Here is a 27,817-nt window from a genome sequence, read left to right on the forward strand (position 1 = left end):
TGAATGGATTTAAGGCATAGTAGAGTCAGGCTAGGTGTTTCCCTCTGATTTTAGCCTTTATGCTAAGTTAAAAATGGCTGACTGCATTGGTTCATTTAAAGGCTGATATAAAAGCTGCTTGGTGATCTGGTGATTCAGATCTATTAATTATGTTCTATGTGTTTGTTTTTTAATGTATAGTTATTAATAATTATTCAGTTTGTGGAGTCTACTGTTTAAGAGTTTATTGTTAAACTGTAAAACATCCCACCTCCATTGTATTTGTCACAAGTGTTTCACCACACTTGAAACTGAAATTATATATATATATAACTAGCATTTAATTTGAAAGTCAACACTCAACCTCAGCAGAGGTTTTCTTGATAGATGACATGTTTGTTATTTCTGTGGACTGTCTGAATGTTTGGTCCATTGCTCTTCCTCAATAAAAAAAAGAATGAGAAGATTAAGATTTCTTAGATGTGGAGCTTAAAAAAAGGAGGAAAACAAAGAAATGAAACCAGTGTACCTCTGTATAATGATCTGTAATTTGAGCATTTGCCCTCAGTTAAACACAACTCCTCCAGACATGAGAGTGGGCCTGTTGGCCTTGTTCATATGTTTTGATTTAACTGAGATCTTCTTAGGTAATATTTGTATGAATAGTGGCTAGGAAAATAAATAAAATGATATTTAGTAGTATTGCTATTCAACCCCTTTCACCTGCTTTCCATAAATGCTAGTAGGATTGCATCATTGTAGTATCAAGACTGTCTGTTTGAACAGTAGTTTTGGCAAATATGTATAATGGAGTCACTCACATCTATGTATTATGATAAGATATCTGATCCAGGTCATTACTGACCCAGGGCCTCCACTAAGACTTATATCCAGACATGAAGTTACTTGTGCTTGTTGCTTGTTCTTAGTGAATGTATTTTGATTAGACATCAGATCTTGGTCATTACTTATCCATCTCTTTATTAGTTCTATATATCATTTCATCTCTCTCTGCTGTGATTGTTTCCACATGTCAGGCCCCAGGCTCCACAAGCCCACACAGGGCTGTAGTATGGGGACACAGAAGCCTGCTGATGAAGAGGTGGATGGTGGGATAATACATGGGTTGTTAGGGTAGGATAGAGGGGCATGCAGCACAAATTGGGAAGAAGGTGATTTGGGTAGACACATCCTTGGGCTTGCTTGATACTGATGAAAGAACCTTGGATCATGGCAATGCGCAGAACAGATGCTTCCATCTAGTTAACCACATGTATATGTACATCTAACACATACACACTAGAGGTATTGTGAGCATGCGTGTTTCCAGTTAACAGTGTATATATTTGTGTTTAGCCTCAGGGAAAGGTGGCTTATCCAGTGATTAGGGTATGCTATGCTGTGTAAGTCAATTCAGCAAAGTCCTTCACCTGATAGTTATTTAAGACAGGATATGTTTCATACATCCATAATAAGCACAGGGGAGCTGTGGTTGTCAGTTCTACACCAGGTGGAGTGTACATCTGCCCAAATCATCTGTGTAGGGAAAAAGCACAGTAGAGATGGGGAAAACAGCTGCGGGCGTTTGTGAACACACAAAACAGTCTCACCACCATTTTTCCACTGAAAATGTCTTAAAATATGATCAAATGACAGACAAACTGTTTGGCTGTTTGTTTGGCTCGTCTTTCTGGCTCGCTGTCCTGGTGGTGGTGGAAAGCCAGAGGCGTCAGTGGTGAAGGAGACCCCTACAAGGAAGATAAATTGGAATCACCATATTCGGATTTGTGGCATCCTTTTGGATAGGGAAGTATTGTTTTTTTTTCCGAAAACTTTGCTGACTGTTTTGAGTCAGGTCCAGTTGGACATTTTCCTTTTGTTCATCATTTATATACATAATTCCACACGGGTTGACGGTAAGTGTCAGAGAGGTGTAAAGAACCATTGCATATCCAAGCCATAATCAACAATCAGTGCTCTTCTTTGTTGTGATCATTTTTTTCTCTCATAATTCAGAACATTTGTTGGCACAGCTTTTTTGTTTTGCCTGTTACTATTTTGTTAGCCCTGAGAATATCATATGTATTTCTGAAGCAATTGCTCTGAGAACTTTCCGCTCAGTGAACAGCTTCATTCTCAGATAACAATGCTCAGAAATTATCAAGCCAGCAAAGACAAGCGTGTGAACACTGTCACCCAAACTGATTGAAAGAGGCTAAAGATATTTGGTTTCTTGGGTGTGGAAAAAAAAGCACGTTTGAAGACTATATCTTTCTGCCTCCACAGTTCATGATGTTCACAATGCATTGATAAGAACAAAGGTTACATAGGCTTTGGCTGTGATTCTTGTGCGTCAATATTTTGCATTCGGCGCGGTGTGAGAGAGCAGCAGTGCATCCTCATGTGCAGCCAGTGCTTGTGTTTGAACCCAATCAATTCTGTCTGTTCCAGAGATACATCCCTATATTTGGTAAGGGAAAGTTAGATAGTACAACACTTGGACCCTGAAAAGGAGGCCCGTGGGCCTTTGAAAATAACAGCTTTTCACTACTACACACAGAGCAAAGCCAACCCACCTTGATTCAAACCATATGCATGAAACAAGATAATGCTTTTTCAGAACACAGTCTATAAAGAATTAGTGTTTGTACTGTGGCATGTGCAGACGTCTTGTCATTATGAATTTAGATTCAATCAGTGCGGCTCGAGGGTCTGACTGGAAAACCCTCATTTCGTGGAGGTTGACTCATTTGCCACTATGAATATTTAGACAGCAATGCCACAGTGGTTATAGACAAACAGCGCCTGTTTGTTTCATTTCACAAACATGTTGTAGACAGTCAGATAAATATCATACACAGCACACTACACTTTTAAGTAATTAACCGTTCACCTGTGACACTTTCCACCACACGCAAACGCATCAGTGAAACTCATCAGTTATATAGTCCTCAGGAACAGATCTTTGTTGTGTCCACATTTCCACCTGTTAGTAATCTATTTTATGTCTCTATATGTGGCTGCTGGCAAACAAACAACAACAAGTCTTTACCCTAACCCTTGTTTGCCAGCATTTATTCACCTCCCGTCGACTTTTAGACCAAGATGCACGCTGTGGCTTATGCTGTGTACATATTGCATATCTTGTATAAGTGTATGTAACTACTGTACTGTAATTGCCCACAATGTCTTCCATATGTGGTTGCTGCATTGTACCACTGTAGCTTTCTCCTCATGATTGTCAGAGAGCTTCAGAAACTTCTGAGGCATCTAGGAATGAACATGAGCATCATGTTGACTGGGTAGTATCCTCATTTGTTTGCACAGATATTTCAAAGTGTGTTAGTCCACAGGGTTCCTCTCTTAGGAAAGTACACATACAGTATCAGAAATGTGCATGCAGATGATATTCTAAGATAAAAGAGGATTGATGGTAAGGTCTGTGTAGGCATACCAGTAATCTTAAAGTTAATTTTACTTTATGAGTCTTGAATCTAGCTTTCCAGCACCACAAGGCACGTCGCATTGTGATTCGATTTCAGATTTACCATTGAAAATCCATTTTAAAAGTGAATATTTAGAGTTTTCCTCTCAGACTTTGTCAAGTTGAGATTTTCTTCTTTACAGCTCTTTTGTCAAACTCAGCCTGGGATAAATCACAAGATTGTCAATATCCAGCTGGACTGACTTCATTTGGAATTAACATGGAGTGCCTAGCTGTTCTGTAATATGAGTCACTGTCAGCATTTCCACTAATACATCACTCTTTGCTGGAGGCTAGGAGGACAGCATATTTTGTATGTTCCTCAACCTAAGGCTTATTCAAAAAAGCTTACATGCTCTCACAAGTAACTCTGCGTCTACACTGAAGGCACAGCGTGAGCAGCGCATAAACAGTGAAGGAACAGCAGCTTCAGTGCTGTGTGCTGTTAAGCCTCTGTAGACAGCTGGATTGATATGATTGCCTATCCTTTTCCTTGCAAGTCTCCAAAACTCAGAACTGCTGTTTTTTATTTCATAGAGCTGACTTTTACCAAATATTTTCCTGTTTTTAGGGAGCTGTAAAACACTGGCATCTGTTACCATATTGCTTTTTATTGCTCTGCTGCATATGTTATTGTCTTGAAGTAAATAAAAAACAGTGTTTGGAGTCCTTCTACATGTCCCTCCCCCAATTCACAGAGTGGGCACAGATTCAGAGTAAACACTAAGAGTCATCACTTTGAGCCACTGTGTTTTTATTGGCTCACTCACACTTTATGAAGATGACTGACAGAATGGCTGCCATCACTTTATGCATCCTTCCAAAACATTCCGATCTTTAGCTTTTATATTGAACATAGAAATCATATTTATTTCATTAGCTGTTTCTGTGCATCTAGTAAGTCCACACATCATCCTTTTTTGTGCCTTAAGAGTGATTCCAGTTTTTGGCATAGTGTTTCTTACGGCTGCAATAGATGGGCCGGGCTGTTCTGTTGTCATTTTTCTGATTGATTAGTATTGTTTTGCATTGCTGCGTTGTTTATCTTGCCAGAGATATTCAGGGTTTTCATTTAACTTTTGAAGTCTGTCCAAGAGACGCTTGCACTGAAGCAATCCTACTATTTCATGGTTAGCTTTCTCAGGGAGTGGGAAGGGACATTTGGATTGAGGGAGTTGCTTTGTTCGGATCTTCTAAGTGATTATTGGTCATTTCCTTGGTACCCTCCAGTTGTGTGTGTTTGTCTTTCATCCAGATGTGTGTGTGTTTTCTTTACATGTCCAACTCAATTAGTGCTATTATGAGTTAGTAAGTAATTCTTTCACTGAGTGTGTAACAAATGTCTTTTCTTCTCTTGTCACTGATAGGAGAGTGTGACCAAGCAGCAGAGAGCAGCTGCGGAAAAAGATACCACCCATACTGAAGTTCAAACTGTAAGTGCAGAAGTATTTAAGCATGTTGTAATGAACAACTATTATTTTGTACTGCATGTATCCTAAGTGCTGTATGTGCATTGATGTTACATGCATTATACGGAGAGAAAAAAGTTTCAATACAAGTGACAAATATGTGACATGAATCTGAAATAAGATTTGCAAATGTAGATAAGATTTTGCAATATTTCCAAATTCAATGAATGTTCAATGAAGAACCATTTTACAAAGCAAATAAATCCTATGTTACGGTGAAAATGTATATTTTAAGTAACAAATGCTCACCCTCTGTGTGTCTGAAATGTGGGTATCAGACACACAGAGGGTATGTAGCAGCATTAAGAGTCATGGCAAAAAAAACACGTCAAAACATGTTAAAACTTCAAAAAGTCCACTAATCCAAGTGATCCACATCTCCGTTGTTAATTCTCCTGACCCTGAAGCTTCAGATCTATAAGGAGGTGAAAGCGTGACGGGGCAGTAATAGCTGTTGGTACTGCTATGTTTGAATCATACTTAACAGTGATTCAAGGGTGGAGGAGTGGATCATGCTGCGTGAGGTTTGTGGTTTTAGATTTGCTGGAAACAACATGAAAACTATGTGCAGTTGTCTCCCACTGATATTTAACAATATTATGCAAAATATATTCTTCTTAGTGGATAATATCAAATGAAATCAAATTAATTTCATCACCATTTCAAATCCTTTTGAAGAAAGATAATCTAGCTAGCTAACATCATACATTTGACAATACTATTGACTGTCTGGTGACCTGCTACATGAAATTCAGATTATCCTTTGATCTCTTCAAAGCATTGTGACGCTTGTACAATCAACTTATAATTCCCCTAAATTTGGCCAAATAATGTTTAGTAAAATTAACTTGAAGCAGTCTCCCTTTTTATAAAATAAAAGCCAGATTTTGTCTTTTTATCTTTGCTTGACATGACTCTCTGAAAGGTTTGTAGTTTTAGATAAGTAACCAGCAAGTGAGAGATTTATGGTACAGAATGTTGACTGCTGCATGTTGCGACATTTCCCGTCTTTGAAATTCCACCTGACTGAATATCCAGATGTTGAACTTTTCCACGCCACAAATGTTCAATAAATATTCACTTTATGTCTCAACATATGCAAGGGAATCATTTCAATGCAAAATCTATTGATTTAAGGTTCAAAAGTTAGAATTACACATTTAATCAAGTTGGTTTGTGCTCTTAGTAGAATTGTTTGCTATTTCTTTAGGTGGGTGGTATTTGTGAACAGGAAAATACATTTTCACAGTTTTGATTTATTAACAAATCATAATGTCTAAAGAGCTAAGGAGAGTAGACGTGTCTTGACAGTGCTCAGCATGAGCAGAGAATGCAAGATTTCCTGGGTAGAAGCTGACGTGAGTCTTCTTTGAAAGATGAATTTTCAGATTTTGATGGGGAACGTATAATATATCTCACAGTACTGAGATATTTCTTTCTCTCTAGATTTGACCATACCACAGGAATAGTCAAAACACTAGTTGTGTATCTTGCTCTTCTTACTCTTGAATACTCATAACTTTGGTTAAGGAATGCAAGCTTACTCCATTCTCGCTTTGCCATTGGGCTCAGTGCCTCAGGGATTTATGTGAAGCTCTCTTTGGATTACACCAGCAGGCAGCCTCACACACTGTCAGCACAGTCCCACAGCTCTCTCGATAGGTAGATGAATGAAAGATGCTGTAAAAGTACCAGACAGTCCTTGAAGGATTATGCTATGCACCTACAAGGATGATGATCAGTTTCTACTATTTATAAACAGTAGGAACTGGTAAGCTGAGGAGTCACTGGAGGAGAGCAGTACAGTGTAGTATTCAACAGGGGTGGTCTGTGATGCTAAACCCAGCCACTAGGGGGCAGTGGCATAGTAATGGAGGTGAGATTGTTTGGATAAATGGGCTGATGATGATCTGCTTATAGGTAATATTGTCTGTTTTTAACTTGTATATATGTTTTAAAAACACAAGGACATATTGGTGCTGTATTTCTGTAACTGACAAGTGTTTGGAAAACAATCATTGATACATTGTCATGGGTAACTGATCCCATGTTGAACTTCACCCTCGATTCGATTTTATGATTAGGTCTCAAAAAGCTGTTTCTCTGCTAATCAGTCTGAATCCCTAAATTGCTACCAGGTAGGATGTACCTCTCTTCTACAGTGAAAAAACAGATAGCCTGCAGATTGCAGGTAAATACATAATTGATGAATTAACCTGGAGGAAATCCATACAATATGAACACCAGATTCAGATCAGTTTTAGGGATCTACTTCCTTAGGGCCTCAAGGTCTCCCTCAGCAGTGCCCAGCTGAATGTAAAGCCCCTTCTGAAAATATTTTCCTCACAAGTTATCAAGATCTTCTTAGAAAAAAGTTGAGTTGCAAAGTTCTGTCCTCAGGAAATATTCTTAAAACAAGTTTTTTCCCTGAGTTTGATGCATTTTGTAATTCCTCAAAGCCTGTTATTTATTTGGAGAAATGTCCTAAACAATAGAATAAAGCGAAGCACTTAAAGTACATTCAATGGTGTGTTGTATGAAGCAAAATTGAGTTTTTCTATATTTGAACAGAATGAAACAAAGTTTTGAAATGGGAAATCCTACTAATTTGGTCGTTTCACCATATTTTCTGGTCATAATCACATTGCAAAATATACACAGACAAGTTTGTGTGACTTTTCACCTTGAAAATTAGAAAAATGTGTTCAAACTGGACTTCATAGTCATGCTACAAATGCCCAAAACAATAATGGTTTGGATTTGATTAACTTGAGCTGGAAGATATGGGCAACTTTGCAGTATCACAGTTGCTTCCCTCAAACTTATATACACATTTGAATAACAGATAGCAAATGCACAGCAATAAGCCACCTGCCGCTGAAGCACTGCAAAAAATACAATAAGTCCAATCTGGTATATTTGTGCCTTGCTTCTGTGTGTTGAGGTTTTGTCAGAGCTGTGCACAATGATAATCGTGTTAATGACAGGGTTGCCAGACAGAAGGCAGGTCTTTGAATGCTGCCGTGTGGTCTTTAAGAGGGGCACTGTATTTTAGTTTCACCTCTCCTTCTCAATGGATCATTACCCCAATGTGTGCAGTGATTTATGAGCTCTGTTACAAATGCTGGGAGCAGTTCCTGTCTGGCGGCTGACATCCACCCGCTGATTGCCACTATTTGTCTATGTGCATGTGTGTTTGTGTGTGCTACATGTGTGCATGGGCATGACAAAATGGGAGTAGGGCTGCTGAAAAGGTTTGTTAAAGCCAATATGAGCATGTCTTTTTCAGTCCGCTTGAGAGTAGGTGAGTGTTTTCCTGTCTGCATGTGTGAGACCTGTGTCCTCTCAGGTCTAAAGTTTCACTCCTGGTAACAGGATACAGTAATGTTTCACCCTGCTGGGTGCTGATGGATTGTGTTTTAAACAGAGCAATGTGAACTCTAAAACCAAACAGCTTTGAGTGCATCACTGGAATGCCACCACACACAGTTCACCAAGCTACTAATGGGCCAAATTGTAGAGCTAAAATCTTAAAGAGAAAGGTAACCAAAGGCAGGGCAAAGACCTGCTAAGAGCAGCACCTTGGTGTTTTGTTAGATTTGTCATGCTAATGTGCTCAGCTTTATGTCCTTTGTGTGGAGATAATCTCCGTATTGCTTATTTTGGGGCGAGGTTGAACGTGTTATTGTTTGGACAGATCTGAGTTGTACTCCAGCCATGATGAATCTCTGCCAGCGTCATCTTACATCAGAGACTCACAAACTTACACGGAAGCCTGTGGCTGATGCATATCTCTCTCCATGTGCTTGTATGTGCATGTGTTTATAGACATACTGTTAAATGTATGTCGTGTTTATGCCAATATGAGTTCACACTGGTCCAGTTTGCCTGTAGAGATTCTTTAGTTGTAAATATTTTACATTGGGTATGTGGAAAATGCATTTTAGAGATTCATTTGTATATGAAAGTATGGCTGCATGACCTTCTAGGTCACTACAATCAGCTCTGACAGGAGTTTGCAGGTGTTCAGAAAGCTTTTATCAAAGTGTTGTATAGTAATATTTGCATTTGCCTGCTGTCTCTTGTCTCTGTCTGTCTTTCTCCCTTCAAATGTGTGTGTTTGTGTGTCTGAATGTGGACCACCCAAAGCCTTTCAGGTCATAACAATAACAGGTCCATTTCTCTCCAGTCATATGGCAGTGGTTCCAGTCGAGGGACTGTAGACTGGAAGGACGCTATCAGTCCACATCACGGCAATAGCAGCCACACTGTTTAGTGGCCTTGTCACAGCTGTGTGTAAGGTTATTCCTCGCCCCAGTTCTCATATCTACATTTGTTGGATCCCAAATATACAGCCTGAGCCCTATATTTAGAATGAGAAGTCTGGTGTTCTTGAAAAGTAGCAGCACAGCTCAGTGTGTTCATCCATTTCCCAACAGATGTTCGAACTTGATGTTGCAATTAGTCTTTCTTTTTTTTCTTATAAAGTGTCTCTTGCAAAATGCGGTGTTTTGAAAAATCCTCTCTTAGTGTTTAAAAGTGTTTCTTCACTTTTTTTTGCCTCTTTTGTGTAAACAAATTCCTCTGGTCAGACAGCATTTTCATTTTTGTGATTCTTTATTTTGTGATTTTTTTTTCTCCTCCTGGTGAGCGAAAATACACTGTGGTAATTAATATGATAATATGTGTGGTGGCATAATTTTTTCCAGGCATCAATGCAAGCCATGTTAAATTGAGGTCTGAGTGAGGTTTCAGCTGGAAACACTGAGGAGAGGCCTAGTACAGTATGTCTCTGTCAGTGCTTGGCCAGTTAAAGGGGGGAAATAATATTTGTTTTCTGGAGAGAAGAGTCCTTTACCCACAGCAAGAACTATTCTTATTTACCCAGATAACTGTGTTTAATTCAAATTTAGCCCTATTCACCTTAGTGCAATATTTGTTGCTGTGGAGCAACACAGGATTAATATAAGTTCATATTCAGCAGCAAAACAATTCTGCCTTGTCATGTTTATCCATGAAGCTCGAGAAACGACTCATCGTGGTATGGGAACCACAGGAACTATACTGTTGCTTCAGCTTGATGATTTATGACACTGCAGAGTTTAGCCTCGGGAAATCAAGTGCGCTAATGCGCTTGATCAAAAGGGAATTCCTTCTTCAAGCTTTTTCTGCTTTGAAACTTTGTTTTCAGATTACTCTTCAAATTGGTTTCTTAACGCCCGAGCCCTTACAAACCCCTTATGTGCAAGGGGCTGATTTATGGTGGCAAATGACAGTGGTGCTCTCATCTGTGGTTAAACTGGGTGCGATATATACTACTCAGATGCCCATGGCTGCTAGTCCCCGAGTCTGTCTAGACGCGGTAAACACCAGGCTTTATAGACCTGCCGACTGACAATCACTGATGATTGGGTTTGTGGGATATGATAACCCGGATCAGTTAAATTGATTGACAGCTGGTGGCATTCTTTGTGTGTGTTTGTTTGGTAGGGGAGATCAGATGTGGGATCTTGAGCAGTGGAGTCATTTTTTTTATGGCTGGTATAAAGCACACAGTGAGGTGAATGAGAGGGCTCCACCTGCTCAAGCTGTTATGAAATGATCAACGCAACGATCGTAAATGTTAGGCGGATGGGGAATCAGTGATGTAAAGGGCATTTATCTTTGCTGCACTTCTGGGTTATGAGAAGAACCTTTCCCAATGGCAACGATAACATCCAACACAGTTAATGAATCATACTAGTTTGAAGGCAGATAACAAAGGCCCTGAGACCTTCCCAGGAAAGACAATGTTGGTTTTGATTTGTTCCAAGATCCCCAGATCCCACGTCTCTCTTGCTGTGCTTGGTGTGGTTGTTTTGCGGATTTGCTGCATGGGGATGGTAATTCTTGTTGTTATTTATGTGTTTTTCTTTTTGGAGTTGATGTAAGCTCTGGCGGGGGCCAGGTCCCTTGGGGTGCCATGGAAAGCCCATCACAGGACTGGCACTGGATAACAGGTATTCATACTGTCATTATTAGACAGATATAGAGACGCTCACATACAAGTGTTCACACAATTGTTGTTTTATCCACTCATCCTGGCTTTTTGTCAACAACTGTGCTCAACAATCTTATGATTTACTAATGTAATACTAATGATGTCTACTTTGCATTGTAGTTACACCCAAATCTTTATTTGGCTCAAGTTTCTAACACTTATCATTGGAATAATATTTTATCTCTCAGGATATTTGAGCTCTTTTTTGTCTCTCCTGAAACGTATTCAAATACTGCTAGCATTTTGTAATTGCATATTTATTAAATACAAGGAAATTACAAATGAATATGAGTTGCAAAAAGGAATTTCACGTAGTCATCAGCTTTCTAAGAACTCCAGTATGATTTGGCCTGTCTGCATGATGAATGACACTACTTGCATATCAGTCCTAACAGAGAGGGTTTTAATGGCCAGTGATTGAAATCTGTCTGCCTTTGATTAAAGCAAGATGCGGGTACACAAAATGATTCTGTGCAATATGTGTTAGAATGAAGCAGAATTTTGCCGCTTCATCTCCATTGCACACTTGAACTGCTTCCTAAATTAATTGTTAAGTTTGCAACACTTTTACTCACTCATTTGGTTGTGCATGCGAAAGATTTGGCAACTGAACATTTGATGTGGTTAATGATTCCCATCCGTCAGATCCGTTTTGAAGAATGAATAAGCAAATCAAATACATCCTGGCAGAGGGAGAATTTGCCAAGTGGGATGTGCTGGTTAATCGACACTGCCATGCCAAGACTGACATAGTGAGTCACGGTGTAAGCAATAGTTCTGAGATCAGTATCAGAGTTTAACCACGTTGCCAAAAGGCATCCATGGCTGTTTTGCACCTACATACAGCCTTAGGATATACTAAACTGCCTATTTCTCTCTGCAGTTTTAGTCTGTGTGGAAATACCTATCAAAGTACAGGATCAGTTTCAGAGAAATCTCTTTTCCTGTCTCTTTTTCCCCGGTGGAGCTTTGTATGCCAACACCAGTCTCAGTTGGACTGATGGGAAGAGGAAGTGAGTGAAGAAAACAGTGTGTGTGTATAACAGAGTGGGAGCTCTTATGCTATACTTGGAATAGCAGTCTTCAGTTAGCACATTGTGGTGACAGAGAGATTAGTGTTTTTTCTGCATCTGAGGCTTAACAGGTTCAATGCACATCACGGCTCTGCCTATAGCAAGGCCTGTAGGCTGAGTTGGCAGCCTTTACAGCTTGGCATAAACAGCCAAACCACAGGTTAATGGAGAATCATCTGACAGCTTCACGAGAACAAGTAGTGGTTGGGTGATTTACATACCTTGACACTCACATATATGTCAAACAGACAAACTGCATCCTTGCGAGCATATATGGTTTTGTTTTAAACAGTTTTTCTTTTTCTTGTTGTAGTTTCTTTTTGTTTGTTTGTTTGTTTTCCACCAAATTGAGAATTTCGTCTGGTCATTGGTATTCGGCACAAGACTGAGCAATATGTCTTTTGGCCACAAGGGGGTAGACATTCAGCACACATATGGTGCTTTTTTTCACTGTCAAAGCCTTGGATGAGTTTCAGCAAGTGACCACAGGCACACCGAATCCGGTCTGAATGTGTTTTAACGGACTGTGTCTCTGTGCTTTGTTTTGGTTTCACTCCTGCATAAAAACAAAAGACAAAACTCTGTAAAACCTATATGCACAGTCATACCCCTCACTACCCCAAACTGCACTTGAGCACAACACATTGTGACAGGGAGGACTTGAAACTCAAGAGGACCCACTCATTACCTGTAAGGACCTGGTTATTATGCCATCAGCGTCAAGTTATCTTGGTCATTTCCTCAATAATTCCACCTCTAACCCCTGAAGTAACAGACAGACAGGCAGTGCTGCTGATTATATATTCATAAAAAAAGATGAGTGTGATGAATGTATTTCAGGATAGATTGAAAAATAAATTGAGGAGTGAGATCAATTAGTAACAGCTTGCAGCTTCCCTCAGCCAAATGCACTTATGCAGCACTATAGCAGAAGGGGAAGTTAGGATTAAGCTGGAAGTTCCCATTGTTGCACACATTGAGTAGACTAGCACTTGTGTCTCTTGAATCCCTTTTGATTTTTTATTTACTTTTGTTGATGCAATCATAATGTCTTTATAAGTCATCATGGCTTTCATCAACCTTGAATGAGGAAGAAAAAAAATGCTCCTCTAACAACCTTGAACAGTGTCCAAATTTCCATCAATCACGCCATTTAATGTACACAAGCCATAATGGGAAAATAATGGTAAATAATGTAAAGTAAACATCTTTGCTAGATGAATGGGTCTTAACAGCAGGAGATAGTTTGTGCAATCTTGTAATAATATTAATGGCTTAATGTTTCCAGCATCATGAAGCTTCTAATCAGTTTGTGTTTAATGTCCTTTTTAATGGGAGCCATGGTAACACACACACACATGTATGTACACAAACACAAGAGAAAAGGCAGACCACGTACACTCCTGCAAGCTTATTTCATATCACTGAGCTGATAATGAATGTTAAAAAACAACAACTTTGGATCATCTTGAACACATGATCTCACTGTTTTCACATTCGCATGTTGTAACATTTTCCAAGAAACGTGTTTCAAATATATGTCATATACATGTCACATAAAGAGTTTTGTATGATTTGCTGTAGGTCAAGTCAGTGTGATGTCAAATATCCTCTGCCTGTGCATTGTATGGCTACAGGGGACACATGGGCTTTCTTATGTTCTGTGGATGTGTCTGTAGATTTATGAGGCCCTGCACTTCGTCCTCACTCTGCCTGACACACGCACTCTTTCACCATATTCAGATACACTCCACAGCTTCTATCTCTTTCTTTCTCCCAAAGGTTATCCCTCTACCAAGATCCCAACACACCACCGCAGTCGTATCTCTGCATTGTGTATGATCCCCAAAACATTTTTGTCCTATTGTTTCTGGAACCACAGTTCTTCTATTGTCCCCCTCCTGTCAGTCCATTGTCACACTTTCCAACTTGACTCTCAAGAGAAATTTCTTGGCTTGTATTGGCAGGATTGAAGCTTGTGTTGGCAGGATTGTACTGGCAGTATGACTGGACTATGAGTTCAAACTAGGGACATTAAGGTGGGCTGTTTAATCTCTTAGAAAAAAATGTAATAAAAAGGCTTCTTTTCTCCAATAAGATTCTGCACCAATACAGTTGAAAGTGGATATTTCCTATGTATTTATTACCCTAGCTGTCATCCATTTGTCACAAAAAGGGCCTGTGTTGTTTTTTGAGTGACCTGCTTTGACCTTTCACCTATGACATTATTTAATCACGTTTCAGGCATTTGCTCACTTTAAAAAACAAACTGTGGAATTTCTGGTACCAGGAAACTACATTCGCTGATTTCATACCCATGAAGTGAATGACATTACTGTTGTTGAAAGATACATTGCAGTATATCATACTTGTTTGAGTTTGCATTTTCACTGTAAAGACACGCTGGTATGTTTGTAATAACCCTAATCCGTCTTCATTTGTGTTTGAACTTGCTGAACTCCATTTTCAGATTCAAGCTCTGATTCACACATCAGAAGGCCTGGACCGGTGCCATTTATAATTCACTCAACTTTTCCATTCATTGTCCCCATTTTAAGCTGCTTTTATAACATGATCTCAGTTAGGTAAAAAAACAATTCTTTTTAATGTTAACATCTGGACTTTGATGGACTTCTTACTACCTGTCAGAAATGTGGAGCAGTGGAAGTGTATATTTTCAGAGATTGGGATGTCGCGCTCATCTGTCCGTGACGATCTGTTGTTTATCTGTCAGCGCTGGATCAACACAGGTGACCTAGCAGGTGTTTGCATACACAAGCATGTGTATATGTATTCTCTTTCTCACTGATAACTGGGGTTAAAAAGCTAGCACATCTCTGACCCTGACTGCGTTTGTTAAAGCATTCACATTTGCAGCTGCTGTGAAGGTCACCAGCTTACACTGGGTGTTGCTTGACCTTGACTGGGGTGTGTTAAAGCACAGTGTTGTTGTTATTTAAGAGCAAAAGGGAAGGGAAAGTATGAGGGAGTTGGGCAGAGTTTAAATGAAATAAAAATAAAATCAATAAAAAAAATGGGGAGAATGGACTACTTGCTGAGGTCACAATTAAATAAAGGGGATGACCTTTTGTGATTATTGGCCATCTAAGGACAAAATATTGGACATATTTGAGAGCAGACTGCAGAGAGTAGATCGCTTTCAATGTTTGTTTTGGAGTGTTAAATGAACAATACTGTCTCTATTCTGCTGCAGATGGAATTTGGAGTCAGGTTGGTGGCTCAGGAAGATCCAATCATTCCATTGTTATCTGGGAGAACGATGGTGATGTAGTTGTCCTTGAAGACAGAAGGGGGACTGAGTGCACCTCATTCCACAGCTACAGTAGTCCAGTGGCATGCTGCATTTTTAACAAATATTCCTGGAGCAGTATGACAACAGGTTATGTAAGAAGAAAAGGTAGAGGTAGCCACAAGGGATGTATACCTGCCAGTACAAAAATATCCATGCCATAATATTGAGGGTGGGTGGGCGGGTGAGTGAGTGCAGTATTTTTTGTCATCTGTCAGATATTGGAATAATGATCAGCTGAAGTAAAAATCTGGATGTGATTCATGCCAAAATACGTCTTTTACATGAAGCCGAGCGAGGGAAATGGAAAGAAAAGAGAAAGAGACCAATATGGATGAAAGAGGATTTAACAGAGACATTAATATATGAGAAGAACTACTGTGGACCGAAGGACTGTGTTTGCTCATGTAGCTGTTGAGCATTAAGGGTGGATATCCATATTTAAGACCTGGGCAGCCTGTCTGCTGCAGTCCAGTCAAGTGAGTTTGGAGTAAATGTCTCAGCACACGGGTGTTAAGTAATGAACGGGAGTCATGGAAAGTGTCATTTAACAGCCTCTCCTCTCCAGTTGGATTGAATGCTGATGCATATAAACGTCCATGTACTGTATGCAATTAAATAGTGGAATGCCTTTTTGGTTACAGTTATTGGTTTTGGTCTTTCCTTTAGCCTTGGGCATGACTTGTGCTAGGGCTGTCTGTCACTTTGACTTTACGATTGGTAAGGAAGGCAGCTGGTGAAAACTGGGAGTTTTGGAGGGAACAGAGGAGAGAAGTGATCAGGGAGATCAGCTACACTGGAGCTGGATGCCTTATTCTGTCACAGATGTGGGTTTGGCTGGACACTGGACTGCAGTCTGTCTTTCTGACATCATCTGGTCAGGAAAGTGAAGTGACAACAACAACAAAGTGTCTTTTGTCATGATGGGACCCTACAGATTAATAAACCAGCTGTACTTTGCCCCCAATGAGCCCATGATTTATCAACTCATGCCAGTTTTTTCTCTTGATCTTAAAATCGTTGACAGCCTTTTTTTAGTGCTCTTTTGACATGGATGTAAGTCTGCATGTGCAGACAGCAGTGCCACATGTAAGGACCCCGATGGGGTTAAAGAGGTCAAGCAAACTCATGGTTGTCATCAAAACCTACACTTAATATTCCCTGTGAACCACATTTTGTCACAAATGTTGATGATAATATAATTCGAGGTCAGAACAGTTGTGTGGCACATGTACTTATTATGGACATATATATTCAACACACACACCCAAATAAAGGCAGTGTGTGTCACCACAATGCTATTCGTCTGCCTCCAATCCTATTGTGTGATATAGTTCCAAAGTGAGGCTGCAATCATTCTCAGCTCTGTGCTGAAAGTGTTCACAGGCCCAAGTTGAATCAGGCTTTCAGAAATCTAACATTTTTGTGCATTAGTGGTGTCACAAAAATTTCCAACCGTACGTAAAAGTGGAGGAAGGAATCAATGAACTGCACAGCAGTCAAGGACCCTTACTGACAAGCCTCGGTATATGTTTGGAGGCAGTTCTGTGCACTGACCTGGCTCAGGCCGGTGTAATCTGAATTACTGTCAGCAAGGTCTTTGTTGTTATGGTCGGTGCAAATCAGTGTGGAGAAATCATACTGAGCAGAGGTGTCCTCAGGGCCTATTCATTGAGGAAGCAATCAGTAATGTTTAATAGAGCACACATGCATGTGCATATTTGTAGGTGTTTACATTGCACATGTCTCCCTACTGATGGTATGTAAAATATCACCAATGATCTCAAGTTTCAAGGCCATAGGACATAGATTCATTTCAAAATATAATGCATGTGTCCTTAGGGAACTTTATGCCTGGTATGTTTGTGTACTATGCATGTATATATGTATGTATATATGTTTATGAATGTGTGTTCTATCACTGGTATCAGTAGTTGGTAATGCTGACATCATGTCAGCTAAAGTAACAGCCTGTGGCAAGATAATATGTTCGGTGGAAAATGAGGACTTGTAGTATCAAAGTCAGGGCGTGTTTTCATTTCCATTTGGATGTTGTTCAATTCTGTCATATCTGTCACAAACCTAAAAACTTGCATCTCTTTCAGAACAGCTGTATCCACTCTAGCCTTCACCTTATAATCACAGGTAGTATTTTGACACACAGTTGGGATTATGTATTTGTACAGAGGTCAGTCAAGTGAACATTAATACAGTATGTGCATTTTTTGTGTTGGATGCGTCAGTTTTCATTTGGAGCTACTTACACTGCGTGTTAATACTTGTATGCTGATATGGTAATAGTTCTTTAAATTGATGAAGGCAGTTCCCATGACGGAATCTGTATTTTCAGAGGTAGATGTTTCATTATGCAGGTGTTTTAAAGTTGTGATGGATTACAATACACTATATATGTGTGTGCGAGAGAGAGAGAGAGAGAGAGTGAAAAAGGGAGTGATGATGGGCTTTCGGTGACATATCTAAACAGGCCTGCCATAAGGGCCTCAGCAGTCATCAGAGGCGCATCCCTCAGACAGGCTGAAGTGTCAGGCTTTGAAGATTATGACATGCATTGCAATAACATGGATCTTTTTCCATGTTGTTATTACAGTTTTGTTTGGAATATTGGGGCTCTGCACATGGAAGCTATTACCCGCAGGGCTGGTGAGCATTTTTCCACCGAGAGAAGGGGAGCTGGAGACTATCTATGCATTATGCCCAGAGGCTTATTTTTCCCTGAAGACCTTTGTCTTCGTTGAGGAGAAGGCAGCCAGATTTCCTTTTGAGGCTAACTGTGAATAGTGTGAAACCTGGCACACAGGAGTTCATGTAATCTTTAAATAAAATGCCACTCTGTCCTTTGCATTATTAATGAAACCAAGGTAGGCTGCCAACCCCTCCACCAAGGTTACTACAACTCACAGAGGAGAGAAGTCCAGTGTTTTCTGTCACTTCCTGTCGATCACATGTTTCCATCCTAAGTTGGACTTCACACTGCAATTGATATCCAGCTTTGCCACGAACATCAGCCATCTATTCCCTTCCAATTAAGAACCATCTGTGTTCTTCCTTACCCATCCAGAGATGATTCGCCCAACTCTGCCCGGCTGCTGGAATCAGTGGTCCAGACTCAGTGAGTCTGTAAAGGAGAGGAGAGGAAGCCCATCTGGACTCCATCAGGACTAGGTAAACAGAGCCAGATTCTACATGGAGCAATGAAGCCAGGACTTGGCTCCCACCCACCATCACAAAAGACACAGGCAATGGCTCAAGATACAAAATGATACACACATTGCCATTAACTCAAACCGTGTGCAAAAATGCAAATTTGCTCGAAGCTCGCTGTGCACACTCTGAGCCTGGAGTTTAGTCCTCCAGTAGAATAGTGGAGAACAAAGGAGCTATAAATCTTCTCCAAGGCCAGGTCAAGTGTTTTTCTTTCATTTTTTTCTGATCCATTAAAGCTGTTTTAATAATGTCTGCTGCTTTACTGGCCTATATATTTGTTAGCTTGCCTCTGCACGTACCACACACTAGCAGGTGTTAGCCCCATGATGCCTCAAGTAAAAAAAAAAAAAAAACTTGTTTCAAGTACTCATCAAAGAGAAAGGATTAGGGCTGTAGGGGACAAAGTAATGACAAAAGGTGTTTGCCAATTAGAGTTTGAAAATGACCAAAAATAATTATTAAAGACTGCATGAGATCACAGAATGTGTCCCCTGCAGTAACATACTGTATAGGAAGAACTCTGCATGACCTCTTGAATGAAAAAAGACTGTCTCCAACAGAGGTGTTGTAAGGAGCGTAGCCCAGCCCAGAGATCTTTACATCTTTACCAAATAATTGCACTATTTTTAGATTAGTCAGAGTAACATTAATTTAATATGGACGACAGCTTCAAAATAGTAAGGTCTGTAGGCTAAAAGCTGAGTTTACATGCAACTTGATTTTTTTTTTCAGCAGCAGAAGTAAAAGAGCCTTGTTGTTGGTGAAACAGTTAAAATGCAATGCATGTTCCCAATGCTCCTCCTTTTGAACTGCGACAAACACACGTGTTAAGGCTGTCTCATCTGTCTGATGCTCTCCTTTTATTCACCTCTCCAGTAGCTTTTTTTTAGGTGTCTCATCTGTCTGTAGCACTCCTCCACTCCCCCCTCCACGAGGACATCATAAAAACGTCAAACAAATTGTAACCGAATCTCTCATTTTTTATGTAATTATTAGATCAGAACACATCATTTATCAGTTAATTTTACACAGAGATTTGATTGTGCACATCAACCAATATATCCATCGCCTTCAAGTCTTGCCTGATTGAATTAACTAACTAGCTACCACCAGATGCCTGCAATGATAATACTTGTAACTCTACCTCTATTTGTTTCTCTTTTTCGTGCTCACACAAGTACTGTGAAGTGGGTCTGCTGCTTGAATGACACACTTTTGGAGACTCTCCATAGTTGATTTAATGCTGCTATCTTGGAATTTCTCTACTGGGTGTCTCCACCTGAATTTCTGTGTAGTTTACATTAAGCTCTAAGGTTATGTGAAAAGGACACTGAAAGAAAACGAAGTAAAACAGCAAGTTTCCACACGTGTTTGGATTATAACCCTCTCTAAGACTGCAGTCACAAAAACAACAGCCTTGTTCCCTCAGCACTTCATCTCCCAGCAGCCAGTCAGCACTCTGTATTTCTTCCTGCTAACATATATCAGAGTCGTCCAGCTATAGTTCATGTTCCAGCATCAACGTTCACTGTTGTGGACCTAACCCGGCGTTATTGTCACACACTGCAAGGCCAGATTGTTCCACTGGCACACGCTACACTTCATTACTTTTGTGTTTTATTGACTTGAGATGTTTTCTGTCTTTTTAAATAGAGAGATTAAGTTTCCTAGCCTTGGTGCTCAATTCACGTTTGATCTTTGGTTCTATGTGGTGATCAACCTTGGCAAAGGACCATTGGCCATAAAGAAGCAAACTGCTCTGCGTCCTCTTTCTGGACAGATTTATTGTAATAATCATGTTGTAATCGGTCATGGCCAGGGCAGCTACATATGGAAATATATAATGGGAATAATGATAATAGGCCTCCTTTATAAACGTTGACATTCGGCCTAGTCTCTCATTAAACAAATAGGAACCCCAGTGGTCCCTGTTGCAGACATCATCAGCACTCCACAGTTGGAGGATAGTTTGGACTGTAGAGCAGAAGTTCTCATCTGGAGAACACTATTTTTTGGTGAGCTCTTCCACTGGGAGCCAGCATGCAGACATTGGAAACTGTTTGGGGTTAGCTGCAGACTGAAGCATAGCTGGCCTCTTCTTGTTCCCTTGCTGAACCTCAAGTCAGACTGCTTTAATCTTCATGTAACTGGAAAGCATAACCACTGCATAACACTGTAACTCGATTTATTTATGTCTTTCAGTACAACTATACTGTAGTAAAAATCTTGGTCCAATCCCCCACAACGCTGCTTGACAAGGAAATGTCTCTGTTTTTTCTGGGGTTCCTGCGTTTGAAACCACCTTTGAGTGTGGTCGTCCCATATCACCAGAGTTTTTGCAAACTATTTTTTTCCATTATTTTTATTCTGTGCATGGCATCTACACTACGGATAAGCTTAGTGAAATAATTTATGTTTAAGGTAAGGATAGGAAAAGACGACTAAAACACCTACATCCACCAACTAGACCACCAAACCCTTACTTTCAGCCTGCATGTAATGTTGCGTGGATGGTCCTGACTCACATTGTCTTTATGCATAACAGGACAGATGAACCTGAATCCAGACCTGTCTCATCACTCAGTCAAATGTAGGATTTACATTAAAACAGGAATTCATAAAGAGTGCTGACAATCTAGATTATAATTATATGAAGGAGGAAAGTGTAGAACACACAAGGAAACAGTGAGAGTGTAAGAGAGATGGCTGTGGATGTGTGCATATATCCATGTGTGCATTTAATTTATATGTGCTGTGGGGATTCTATTACCTTTTAGCAGTGAAAGCTTATGTCGCTTATGAACACCATGTGTCTATCTTCTCTGTGTACATGGAAAACTTTTATTAGATCTTGCCTGTTGAAAATGAAGACTGCACCGCGTGTAGGTCTGTCATTGTTCGAAATTGACCAAAGACTGAGTCCACCAGCCTAGTTGTTGTACTGTTCTTGAGCATGTGAAAGTTCATTCCTGCTGTGGGACAGTCTATACTATACCTGATGCAAACCACACACACACAGCTGGATGTTTTTGGTTTGGTGAAGTTGATTATTGTTTTTTATTGAGAGCAGATGCACTGGCTGGGAATGAGTTTGGCCCAGCTTCGAGGCAGCTTCAAATAGGATCTGCATGACTTTGGACACAAAGTAGTATGTTTCATATGAAGTTAGCACCTTAAGTTAACCCCACCTTGAAATGGGCCATTTAATGCTACTCTAGGGCAACTAAATGGTACTGTGTGAGATGGCAGGATAAAAATAGGCAGTAAAACATTCAACCTTTAATTCAACCTTCAACCTTTTAACCAACGCAGACTAAGTGTGACATTTATAAAAGAAATATGGATCAATAGGTCAATAATTATCTTGAGAAAAATTAATAGTTAAGCCTTTATTACAGAGCAAGAACTATGAGAGGAGGATTTATTCTGCAGGATTATGGCTTTGTTGATGATTTATATTTAACCCATTTTAAATAATTACCTGCTTCATTCTAGCAGCAGGTAAACCTCTTCTGTATATGTGATAAGTGTTGGAAACCCACCCCATAATTTGTGCACGTAAGTCATCTTAAGTGCACCATAAGCCTCTGTCCCTCACCACATTCCTGTGCCACCCAGACTCCAAATTACTGTAAACTAAACCAAAGCCACACCATGGCAACGGAAGGGTGTCAATTTGGACAGGAAAGAATTTATTTGAATGTGACTAGAGTTTCTTTTGCTCAGCTCCCTGGTGGGGATGTGGAGAGGGTCTGTCTCTGGTTACCCTGTCCCTTGACATATATGCCACATGCACCCCAAACAATAGCTAATTCATCCTTCCCTCTGTCTGTCTGAAGCAAAAGCCAGGGGAAGCCGTCAGGAATGAAAAGCTCCTCAACCCTCTCTTATGTGAGAAGATTTGCAAAGAAACATACATACACCATGAATAAATTGTGTTATGGAATTTTCTATCCTTAGGCTACACATGGTCATGTGTGGGCCTTGAGGTCCTTAGCAGTATTAATTGTTTGTCTTTGGCTAGGTGCCACCATATCTCAACACTGTAGTGGCCAGGGTTGAAGAGGCCTGTTGCTGCCTTCTTAGACATAATAGATAGCTTGTTGCTGACGTTCCAATTTGCGGAAACAGACATCTGTGTCTCCAGACTAGAATATTATGACAATAACACCTCCTTGGGTAAAGACATTCTCCTTGACTAATTCTGGGCGTGTAGTATTTTCGGGTGTGATCTTGGGGTTTAAAGTTTATCCACCATCACGTGTTTGTCAGAATGTGAGACCGACTCAAGCACTCCTGATGAACTTTGAGAGTTTCTCTAATTCTCCTTGGCTAAGCGTCAATAAATAATACAGCTTAAGACATCAGAGGCTCCTAAACACTTTCTTCGGTCCTGACCTCACCATTGACCTTTGACTTCAGCAATTTCTCCACAACAAATAGAAGTGTTATATACATCGCCTAGCAGAGAAAGTGATCTTATTAATATAGAACACCTATCGATACTGTATCGATACTAACATTATTAACCAATACTCGTTTGGAATTTAGAAAATGACCAAACTGATTTTCTGGACCGATTCCTGGAGTTAAGCCATTCACCACATCTACATTCTTCACTTCTTTTGATCTTCATTGTATGTCATTCCCCAATTTCCTGTCATCTATCTGCTATCAATAAAGGCATAAAAATGCATGCATAGGAGTATATAGATTTTAAAATGTTGTGTATATATATATATATATATATATATATATATATGTGTATGTGTGTATGTATATATATATACACACACACACACACACACACACACACACACACATATATATATATAACTTCACCTAGTGTGCCTCTGAGCACCTGGTATGACCTTAGCTGACTGATTCTTATCAGTCTCATATTTCTTTCTGTCTGCTCTCCAGAAATATCTTGGAGGCCTTGTGTTGGAGTTGTGATCCAAAATGTCATGCCCTTCAAACAAGGAAACCAGCTAGGTTTGTTGTTACTTCTCCACAACCTACTAGCATGACACACGTATACACACCCTGAAGTTGTTTTACTTAGGTAGCATAGAGAAGTAATTGATTCACAGCACCTTGCATGGACACATACTGTAGGTTCTGTAGACGCCAGGGCAACTGGCCCAGGTCACACGCTAGTATAAACCCGTAGTGGGGTGATGTGTGTGAACCCTATTGGACAGTCTCCCACTTTTTCTCTATTCTTCCCTCCCCCAGTTTCCAGTCCCTAGCCCAGCCCAGTGAGCAGGGGTGATGATGGGGCCCAGAGTTCCCCAGTAGGCCTCTCTTACTGGTCCCACTCTGAATGGATGTCTGTTCCCTGACATCTCCATCTCTCATCACCACCCCATCAATCCCATGCTTCTGTAACCATCCCTGCAGAGACAGGGCTCCACTTTGTCCCAAAATCCACCCCACTTCCCCAGTAGTCCCCCTGCCTTAAAGCCCCCAACTCTGCGTGGGGCATGACAGCTACATGACAGCAGAGGCCCCTAAACGCCGAACGAAATTTTAGCCAAAGCCCCCCTTTATACCCCACTGCATCAAAACACCATTGCTAGAAGCATCAGCATCCCCCAACGTATCCAAATACCACGTGCCTGTCCAAGAGTGAGAGACCATCCCCCGCTCTGTATATCCATAATGGAGCCCCTCTACCTTGCTTTCATCCACATCAAGGTCCCTTGACCCAGTAAACGCCTGCAGGATCAAGGCCTCCTCAGGGAATAGAGGTGGATGTTATCATAGCATTCCAGCCCATGTGAAAGTATGCCAATTAGCATAGTTGGAGAATGTTGTTTTGCCAGCCTCTTTCACTAAACCCCCATCCCAATTGCAGGCGGAGCCCATGTGGCAGGCTCCTAGCTGTCACTGGAATTGCCATTGGTGCTGAAAATGGATATTTTCTGTTGCAGCAGCTGTTAAATTTATTACACAATATGGAAGAAATATAAATTCTACAGTAGGTGGCATGTAACCAATCCTGTCATTGTCAAATATGACTGGTATGCTTCAGCAACAATTCCAGTGTTATACTTCTGCAATAGCTTTTTCCCAGCTCCTTGCTCCCTTGGCTCTGTAGTTTGGGTGCACACAGTGCAGGGATGTCAGATGACTAGTGATATACTTTGATAGTTAATAGATCTGGCCATGGTACTGCTCCTCTTAGCTCAGTAGTTTGGCAATGAGCCTATAGTGTGTGCATGTGTGCGCAGACGCCATGTGTATGTATACACCTTTTACATACTCCAGCGCTCACTTGTACGTTCCAGACAGGTTTATTGGGTGTTGGCACTGCAGTGTAAACATGAACTTTGAAACCTGTTTGTATATTTTTCCAGTCGTCTCTGCTGGGAAAAAGCAGGTTGAATAGATAAAAAGGGATTTTTCAAACAATTTTTCAAACAATCCATGATGGCATAGGTGAGACACACTGATACAATTAGGTCACATATGTTATCTTTTTTTAAAAAGTGGTTCATGGGACTGACAATAATCCAGGGAAATACAGTATGACCATTTTTGATTCACAAAAAGCATTTACGTGAACTGGGCAGTGTGGTCAACACGGCACAAATCTTTGACCTACTTCACAAAACACAGGCTGTACTGTAGAGAAAGTGGATGTGAAGTCCTGATGATTTTACGCGTTGGTTTGTATTGAAGCAGATTTGAAGCTTGATTTTGGCTGTAGACTTTGGAGCAGGGAGTGTAGGGCAGGCTGTGTGACCAGCAAATATGCATGAACACACAACCAAACCCATGATCCCATCCAGGCTTATGCCTGGTGGAAATAATAAGTAATTTGTAAGTTGTAAATTTTAATTGTTGGTGGAGAAACAAGACTGTGTTTATAGACATTGTTGGATCTTATCAGGGCTAAATGATTTGACATGCTAGATCTGCTGAGTCGCAGGGTGCTGGAGCCCATCCCAGCTTACATTGGGCAAGATGCTGGCATACACTGGATAGGTTGCCAGTCTATCGCAGGGTTAATACTCATACAGGCCGACAACCATGACCACTATGTGTAGAAGGTCTATGGACTGAAGGAGGAAACCCACAAAGATTTAAGTTAAATGTGGATTCATCTGGTTCTGGAGTTGAACCAAGGACCTTCTTGCTGCAAAGTAACTTTGGTAACCACTGCACCTCCTATGGCACAATCTTCAGACTTGTCACATATTGTAGTAACACTGATGGACCCGTTGCAGATATCCTTCACAGTATTCATGCTATATAGAACATGCATGCAACATATAAATGATGATGACATTGCCGTAACAGACGTAAAAAAAAAATGTGTGCATTGTCAGTCACATTAAACTTTTGACATCAGAGCCACAATTTTTTTGTTGAGACAGCGGAGATTTAAATGAAGAGGCACAGACAGTGGAGTTCACAATGTGCACCAGACCTCTACTCAACCACATGCCCAAACCTCAAACAATGTGCTGTAATTCAAAAGCATTGTTTGAGACACGAGGCACACTCTTAACGCTGGCTCTGGATTCAACCTGACCACTATACCAAATGCTTTCAGTTCCCTCAGAGATACAGTACAGGCCTCTGTCCAGCTCACTCTTCCTACAGTAAATAACCACTTGAGTACATTTGCAGTGTACTTTGACTCTGACCAGAAGTACTCCTCTCCCCCACTTTCCACTGAATACTACTCTTGTAAGTGGAAAAAACAAACAGGCATTCCAATCTCATAGGGCTTTAATGTGTTATTGTAGACAAACCTTCTCATAAATTTAATTTCTTGGCAGAACAAGTTGTAACTAAAAAGGAACCTCCAGTTTTAGATATTTTTTTTTAGTGTTTCAGTCCCTGACAAACACTTATGACTTGGCGTGGGTAAATCATTATGTCAAGTAGCCAAGAAGGGGTTAGAGAGGGATGTCGGGTGAGCGGGTGTTTGCTGCATTGGGGTGGAATAGTGGATCTCACTTGCCAAATAGTCCCGTGATCCAACAAGAATGCAATACCACTGCTCCTCTCTCTATAAATCAATTGACTCACCAGACCGCAAGTAAGCATTTTGTGAGTCCTCAGCCTAATGATTTATTTGTAAGTACTACTACTAAGTATTTTAGAATGAGATGTATATGTCTACAACTTTGTTATTCAGTCTTACTTTTACATGTGTAAGTTCCAGTCTCAGGTAGGTAAACAGTAGTGTTGCTTGTGCCTGGATTTTCTTTTTTTCCTTGGCCTTTTCGAGCTTTATTTCCAACAGAGACAGCTGAAGAGTGACAGGAATGTGGGGAGAGAGAGATGGGGAATGACATGCAGGAAAGAGCCATAGGTCGGATTCGAACCTTGGGCTTCCGCAGCAAGGACTGAGTCTTCACACATGGGGCAGCTGCTCTACCAACTGAGCTAAACGCGTGTCTGGATTTTCATTCATTCTGTCCCTGGCCTCTAAGGGGCTTGTGGTTTAGTGTAGTTTTGATTTCTGGTCTCTCTAGTTCTGCTGGTGGAGGGATATATGATAGGATAGGTTGTGGTATGGCTGGCTATTTTGTGTCGTTTGTGTTACTGTGCAGACTGCTGCAATGTTTTTGTTCCTGCACATGCAAGTGTGATTTGGCCTCAGGCTGTCATGGCTACTGGACATCGGTTTGGATTACAGCATGATCTTGATTTAGGATCTTGATCCTTCCTGCAGATTCATCATACGCAGTTCATCATTTGAATTGGTGTCTGAATCTGCTATATATCAACCAAGGATTGCTTTGTTTTTCATTTGCACATCTTGGCAATTTATGATCTGATCAAACAATTTTTTTGGAATGACAAAATAATATTATTTTCGTACTGAACTGGTGTTTCACTATATGGCTTAGATTCATGTTCATCACCATCATCTTAAAGCAGATTTTTATATAGGTTTTTTGACAGAATTGTAGCCTGTAGAGGGATTGTTTAATAGATATACCCTAACGCTTTAATAATGTTAAATAATGTAAGGCATCACCTGCCTTGTGGGACGAATCAGCATGGTCTGATAATTCTGCAGCAAAGATCAAACCAAATAACCTTTATCAAAACCTCTTTTACCCCAAGGGTGAATAAAAAGCCTCCTTATCATAATTACCATGGATTATTTAGCAAAATACATTAGGGCCAAAAGAATAGCCTTAAGTTGTAATTTTGTAGTCGTAATGCGTTTCTTTCTTCCTTTCTTTCTTATTGATCGGCAACTCTGAG

General features: G+C 40.4%; 1 protein-coding gene across 2 annotated transcripts in view; it reads left to right on the plus strand.

The window, feature by feature from the left end:
• znf469 (zinc finger protein 469) overlaps positions 1–27,817 on the plus strand; it is a 181,954-nt gene that overhangs the window by 9,747 nt on the left and 144,390 nt on the right. For both annotated transcript variants that reach the window (XM_019278974.2, XM_027272918.1), the window contains exon 2: positions 4,831–4,896. The gene's annotated coding sequence lies outside the window, so the exon portion shown is untranslated. The remainder of the gene's footprint in view (positions 1–4,830; positions 4,897–27,817) is intronic.

Source organism: Larimichthys crocea, chromosome XXI, assembly GCF_000972845.2.
Source record: "Larimichthys crocea isolate SSNF chromosome XXI, L_crocea_2.0, whole genome shotgun sequence".
NCBI classification, from domain to species: Eukaryota; Metazoa; Chordata; class Actinopteri; family Sciaenidae; genus Larimichthys; species Larimichthys crocea.